This window comes from Branchiostoma lanceolatum, chromosome 16 (assembly GCF_035083965.1).
Source record: "Branchiostoma lanceolatum isolate klBraLanc5 chromosome 16, klBraLanc5.hap2, whole genome shotgun sequence".
In the NCBI taxonomy this organism is placed as follows: domain Eukaryota; kingdom Metazoa; phylum Chordata; class Leptocardii; order Amphioxiformes; family Branchiostomatidae; genus Branchiostoma; species Branchiostoma lanceolatum.
The window spans coordinates 3,449,700-3,456,992 of record NC_089737.1 but is presented as its reverse complement, the minus strand read 5'-3'; positions in this window follow the sequence as shown (position 1 = coordinate 3,456,992).

Sequence of the window (7,293 nt, the reverse complement as noted above, 5' to 3'; positions counted from 1 at the left end):
ATAACCGTACCCCTCTGAATAGTAGTACATACGAATTCTATTACCATTTATATGTTGACACTGGACTCGCGGCACGGTGGCGGCGTTGCTACGAACGAGCGATTTGACAGCGCGCTTAACGAACTTGATCATAGGCTGTAAGCCTCGGAAGGAGAGTTTTACTATATATAAACCGAATATATACCGGGATATCGGGTGATAGGCTGGGCGGATCCCGAACTTACCCGAAAGCCGACGTCGCCCGAAGGGCTCCCCACGGCGCCGCAGGCGCCAAGCGAATTCCTCGTTAGCTCCTCGGAGCGGCTGTCTCGCATAGGACGACAGGGGGCCGTCGGGAGTATTTGCATAACTATGGGGTAGGATGTCTTACGCAACTGCTCAGCGGGGAAGACAAGTTCGCTATTGTTTGAGTCCGCGGAGCTGAGGCCTACTGCCCATGACTTAATCGACAAAAATGAAAATAAATCTTTTTACGCTGTTTTGTTGTATTTTTAGTCATAGTTGTACGTTTTAGATTTTAGTCCCATTATAAAGTCAATGGTAACACAAATCCAGTTTAGGACGCAGCGACGCCGCCACCGTGCCGCTAGTCCAGTGAGAGGGGGGGCTTAACAGTCCTAGCCGCCCGCCTGACTGACCGAATAGGGGGGGGGGGGGTTGGCAGCGAGAAATTGTGTAATACAGGCACTTTACGGTACTTGAAGTATTTTTGGAAAGTATAGCTACTTTGAATTTGAGTCTGAAACAATTCAAATGATCTTCATTCAAGGCATACCAATGTGAAACACGATTTGATACTTCGTTGCCATCGTTGAGAATGATCATATCAATGCACAGTTTCAATAAGCTAAAAATTCTCAACGTAAATTGTACTAGCATGACTGCCCTGATTTAACTGTTACGATCCTTTTCAGGTTTTCCAACCATCACCAGTGCATATTACATCGGAGCCATGGCAACAATACCAGAGGTGATCAACTAACATTTCTTCTTAGTGTGTTAAGATGCTGGGATATTGGTTATCAAGTCTATCGAAGTCAACGATGCACATTTGGATATGCATGCAAAAAAAGAATTGGAAAGCGTAACAATGTCCACAATAGCTTGTCAAAGCTCTGTTTCTCCCCATAACCACTATATAACAAAAGCAAATATCAAATTGAGGTAACTGTCACAGATCTATGTGAAAGAGAAAACAATACTTAAATCATGAGTATGCACTTACAACTTATACGTGTAATTATAACTGTCCTCAATCAATCTACTGACTTAAGTGCTTCGCTGTTACAGGGACCGTTCTACATCTACAGTAACGTTGCGACTGGCTTCGTGCTGTCTGTGAAGGACAAGAACCCTACGGATGGTACTGAAGTAGTCATTTATCCAGTAGATACCGACAACAGCGCGCACCAACTGTGGACCTATGACAAGACGGTATGTCTTAGCATTTAATTACTTTCTAGTTTCTTTTCGGTTCTTTAAAATACTTTTTGCATACTACACTATGAAACTGAAATTGAATCAATAATGTCTCAATTTATAATTCATTTATTGTATCGAGTTTTACAATGATACGGTTGCCATGATTCTAAATTTGAATGCCGAAATCAAGATCTGGCTATGTGAATGCGTCACAAAACACGAGTTCAGAAATCCTCCAACGTACACACTACCTGCCATTAGTAGGGGGATTTTTGCCCTTTTTGAGCGACCCACGAACGAAATCGGTCATGTGGCTCTTTGCACAAACGTGTGATTGCAACAAATGAGGTATCATTTTCAAGGAAAATAGCTATTCAATTGGCATGATATGGCACATACTGTTGATCAAAAAATAAAAGCGAACATATAATATATAGGTGATGAATCTAATGTAGACAATTACAGAGGAGTAGCAATTTCTAGTTGTCTATCCAAATTATTTACGCTCTTCCTAAACAACAGGTTACAAAACTTCGCAGAAAGTAACAACCTATTAGATGACACCCAGTTTGGGTTCCGGAAAAGATGTAGAACTTCAGATAATATCTATATCCTAAAATCTTTAATAGACAAATACACAAGAACAAAAGGTGGGAAACTGTTTGTATGCTTTGTTGACATGAGGAAGGCATTTGACAGTGTTTGGCGTGATGGGCTGTTCTATAAGTTGTATCAATGTGGTATTGGAGGAAATTTCTTCAATATTATAAAATCCATGTATGGGGACAAAAATTATGCCGTTAGATTAGACAATGGACTATCAAACTCTTTTCCTTCCGTATGCGGAGTAATACAAGGGTGTAATCTCATCCCTTTGTTATTCAATTTATTCATAAATGATATATCTGAGTGTTTTGATCCCACGAAATGTGATCCTGCAGTCCTAACTTCAAAATCTCTAAATTGTTTATCGTGGGCAGACGATCTCGCTCTGATATCATCGTCAAAACAAGGGCTACAGCATTGTATTGATTGCCTAGAAAATTATTGTAAGAAATGGAAGCTATCTGTCAATGTTTCAAAAACCAAGGTTGTTGTTTTCGGCAAAGGTTTTAAGAAGAAATACAAATTTCATATTTATGGCAAAGAAATAGAAATCACTGACAGCTACACCTACCTCGGCATTCCTTTTACATCTTCGGGTAAGTTCAAAACTGCCAGGAAATATTTAAAAACCAGAGCAATGAGAGCACTTTTTAAACTCAAGGCTCTTATACTCTCTAACAATGACATTTCAATCAATCTTGGAAAAAACCTATTTGATAAATTCGTCAAGCCCATCTTTATGTACGGTTCAGAGATCACGTGCTTTGACCGCCCTTCAAAAACTATAGAAATTATTACATCGCATACCGGCAACATCCGTGAATCTTCTCAAAATGTTCTTTCAACTTTACTAAAAATACTTGATATTCAAAATAACTTTCCTGCCACCACTTCTGAATCTAATAGTACTTATGTTGTATGTTTCGAAAGAAATACAGATAAAGAAATACTAATGCGTCATGCCAATAGCCAAACTCTACGAGAGAACGGCTTCCAAATCATAAACCTACACGCAAATCAACATATTCCAGAATTTGACATCATTGATATGCGTTTCCAGAAATTCCTGTTAGGCATACATGCCAAAGCCTCAAACGATGGTGTCAGGGGAGAAATGGGAACTTTCCCATTGATGATGGACGCAGAAATACAACTTGTAAAATACTGGCATCGCTTAGTTCATTTACCCGAAGATACCTTACTTCGGGAGGCATACAATGTTGTTCTTTTAGGAGAACATGATTGGATTGTGCACGTGAAAAAGATTCTCAACTACCACGGTTTTGGACATATATGGCTCAACCCGAAGTCATACCATATAGATATAATCAACACTCAGCTACGACAACGTCTACAATATATTTATATACAAACTTGGCATTGCGCTATTCGAAACAATTCCAAACTTTCATTTCTTTCTGCATTAAACTAGAATTATAAGCAAGAAAATTTACCTTTCAAACATTAAGAGCCTTGACGTACGTAGGGCAATCACAAAACTCAGAATTGGCTGTCATAAATTGAGTATAGAAACGGGGAGATTTCAAAAACTTCCTATCAACCAGAGGGGTTGCCCATTTTGTCCAGAGGTCGTTAACGTTTGAAGACGAATATCACTTTTTGATTGTATGTCCCGAATAATTCGATATACGTAATTCACTATACTCAATGCTATCGTCGGATTTACCAGGATTTATCTCAATGGAAATGAACTGCAAATTTAAGTACATAATGACATGTGACAACCCATGCATGGTATACATTGGGAAATACATCAAAGAATGTCTAGACGTAAGAAACTCCTCCAATGATTGTAAAATCCCATTGTCATTCCATACTACTACACCATATTGTATAAGATAGACTACTACACAATATTGTATTAGATAGATTGGTTAGCCCAATAGAATGTTATAGTATGTACTAGTGAATGCCATACTTTGTACCTTGTACAATTGTTGTGCAATTAAGTTATCATTATTATAATCAATGCAAATTTCGGCACTCTCAACAATGGCTCTGGTACTGAACCCATGAATGTACTGTCGTAACAAACGGAATATCATTGTAAAGGGTAATGGTATAGGCTTTTCAATAATATATAATGCATTGTAATTCTCGAAGGCCTCCGACCGAGTCCATCACAATCCTGTGATAGCTAAGCTGCTAGACAAGGGTCTGAGACCAGAGCTAGTACCGTGGGTCTGCGATTTCCTTATCTTCGCCGAGTACTATAGTACTCGGGGTAGATTATGTTTTCGGTTGAGCCAGCTGTTTGGTGGGTCTGTATGTATGTCAAGAGCATAACTCAAGAAAACTTTGATGAATCTTTATGATTTTTGGCAGGTGTGTAGTGGTTGTGCAAAGGAAGGTCAAGTTCAAAAATGGTTTACCTTGCGTTTTTCAACAGTACTGCAGCAGACTTTTAATTTGTGTGCGTTTGTATGTAGGCGAAAAAAAGTGACGGAAACGTTGATGGATCTTCATGATTTTTTTGCAGGTGTGTAGCTGTTGTATAAACAGAGATCAAGTTCAAAAATAGTTCTCCTGGCATTTTCCGTCGGTACTGCAGCGGGCTTTGTGTGGATGTGTAATTCTTGTGGACATCATAACTCAAGAAGCTGTTGATGGATCTGTATGATATTTAGTGGATGGGTAGGGTTTACAGAAAGGAAGGTCAAGTTCGATAATGGGCCTTCTAGCGGGTTCCTAAGGTACTGCAGCGGAGTGGCATATTTTCCGAAAGTGCTATGGTCATGATATTTGTGTGGTAGATAGTTCATGCCACAAGAAGTAAGTTCTGTAAGTTTGGGCCCCCTAACGGCTTGTTTAGAACTGCAGTGGGTGTTTTTGTTTTGACATTCGGACACGTATTACTTGAGAAGGGTTGAAGAGATTGTCGTGAAGTTTTGTTTGTAAAGAGCTCAGATGGTGCTATACACAATCGATGTCTAATTATAGAAAGCATGAGCTAATCTGCATAATTAGTAAGGATAATTGTAAATCCATTACATCCCATAATGGGGCGTGTGACAGTGTTCCCGAAACAGGCCAGCAGAAGGCCTTGCCTAGAAGTGTAAATAAACAGATGGGGTACATAAATAAACAAATGGGGCAGTCTCACTACAATTCAAACAGATGTGTGGGTCCGCTTTTTTTTAAGTGTTCAGTTTCTGCATTTTTGTCAAACACACGGTTGGAGACATAACGGAAAGGGAACAAAATAGAAAGCCTTACAAAACACCTAAAAACATGTGAATAACCAGCCGGACCAACTCCTCTGCTCAGAGAGTACACTGCTAGGTATTACCTAGCACCGTATGGAAAAGTAACATGTACTATGTCTTGCAAAATGTGTATGATATGGAATAAAGATTTATTCTATTTATATATATTGCCTGTACCATCTAATTATTATTATAACTTTCAATTTTTTTGATGACCAGTTATAACATATATCAGCACACTATACACATATACTAGTCCTGTACCACCAAATGAGTTTTATCCCTATCAAGACTGGACTCACTCTCTCCCCCCCCATCATAACTTTCAAACGGTATGGTGTATGATCAAGTTTGCAGGGGGTGATAAGCATGTAAATATTATTCACTCTCCACAATAAGCCTTGATTATTTGGCGAAGATAATGTGTTCGTGGAACTCTAGTTAATGAAGTATTCACGAAGATATTGTAGACTAAAACTAAGTTTAAGACCACTATTGTTCATGTGGGGTACAATGGTATTGCAACAAAACTTTATTATAAAAACAGATAGCGGAAATCGTCATACATTTTTTTTCCAGAAAATGACCTTTAACAGCGAGTTTACAGCGAATTACGCCATGTGTATCGACGGAGGGCATGTCAAACATGGCGAAACGTGAGGAAATTGCTTTTGCCCTTCACGCATTTGCTGATTTGTTTGTTCAAATTGTAAGATAGGCTGACCTTTGTCAAGTGGTATTGTTTTGGAAAACGTATCACTGGATGTCAGTATGTATTGTTTTGGAAAACGTATCAGTGCATATCAGTATGGATTGTTATGTACAATTTTCAGCGACCGCACGCCAAAAACTATACTTCCATTTCATCGAGGTAAAAAAATGCCTAGATTGAATCTAGAAGCGACGATTTGTCTATATTCACTGCAGTTTAGATGTATAACACCAAACACCGCAGCGTGTTGATAAATTGTATCTTTTATTGCTATCGTGTGCACGAGTTGTCATAACTAACTTCTCCACAACATTATCAATTTTTCGCAGCATCATTAACAGAACATACACCGGAGAAATCTACCAACAATGGAAGATTCCCCCCGATGGTTCCATCGAGTCTAATCAAGACAGGGATTATGTCATCGGTTTGGAGGGCGGACGATCAACATATGGAACCAGAGCCGTTCTATACAATCGTCCATCCACCCTGGACCCCCACATGAAGTGGAGTTTCGTGGAAGCCAGCAATAAGACTGTTCAGAGGTAAATAACTTTGTCACATCATCACAATATACGGTTAGTTTAAATTTGTGTTTTAGGGGGGCAGTAACGGTTGCGATGAACTGTTCATTCATTCATTCGTTCATTCGCATTGTGATGAGGTATTTCCAATACATCTCAATGCGTCTTAGATCCTTAAACAAATCATCGCATCATTTAAGGCAACAATGATGACACTTTCCCTTTTTTTCGTCTGCAATTTTGAAATTCTAAGAGCCAAAAATCTTGGAAGTGAAGTCGTTGACTATGTTATTCTATGGATCTCAGACATTGATGATTCAAAAAAGGACTCCACACCGGCTTAGATATCTTGGCACAAGCGCGGCTAAAAGCCTCGTTTCAACCCGCACAGCGAAAAGTAAAGACGGACAGCGCGGCTAAAAGCCTCGTTACCGAGCGCGGCTTAAGACCTCGTAAGTGAGCACGGCTAAAAGCCTCGTCACGGAAAGCACGGCTAAAAGCCTCGTTATCGAGCGCGGCTTAAAGTCTCGTTCCTTAGCGCGACTAAAAGCCTCATTACCGATAGCGAGGCCGAAAACCACGTTACCGACAGCGAGGCCAAAAACCTCACTGATAGCGCGGCCTTGTCGCGGAAAAGAACGTGAGTCACATGATTCAATAACCAGGCACAACATATCAGCTAGACAGAAGTCTTGGAAAATGAGGAATGTATTAGAGTCGATATACTATAACTTGTACTGCATGATGATTAAGAGAAACAATGAATTGATAGCATCGTGAGTAGTACAATGTCACAGTCCAT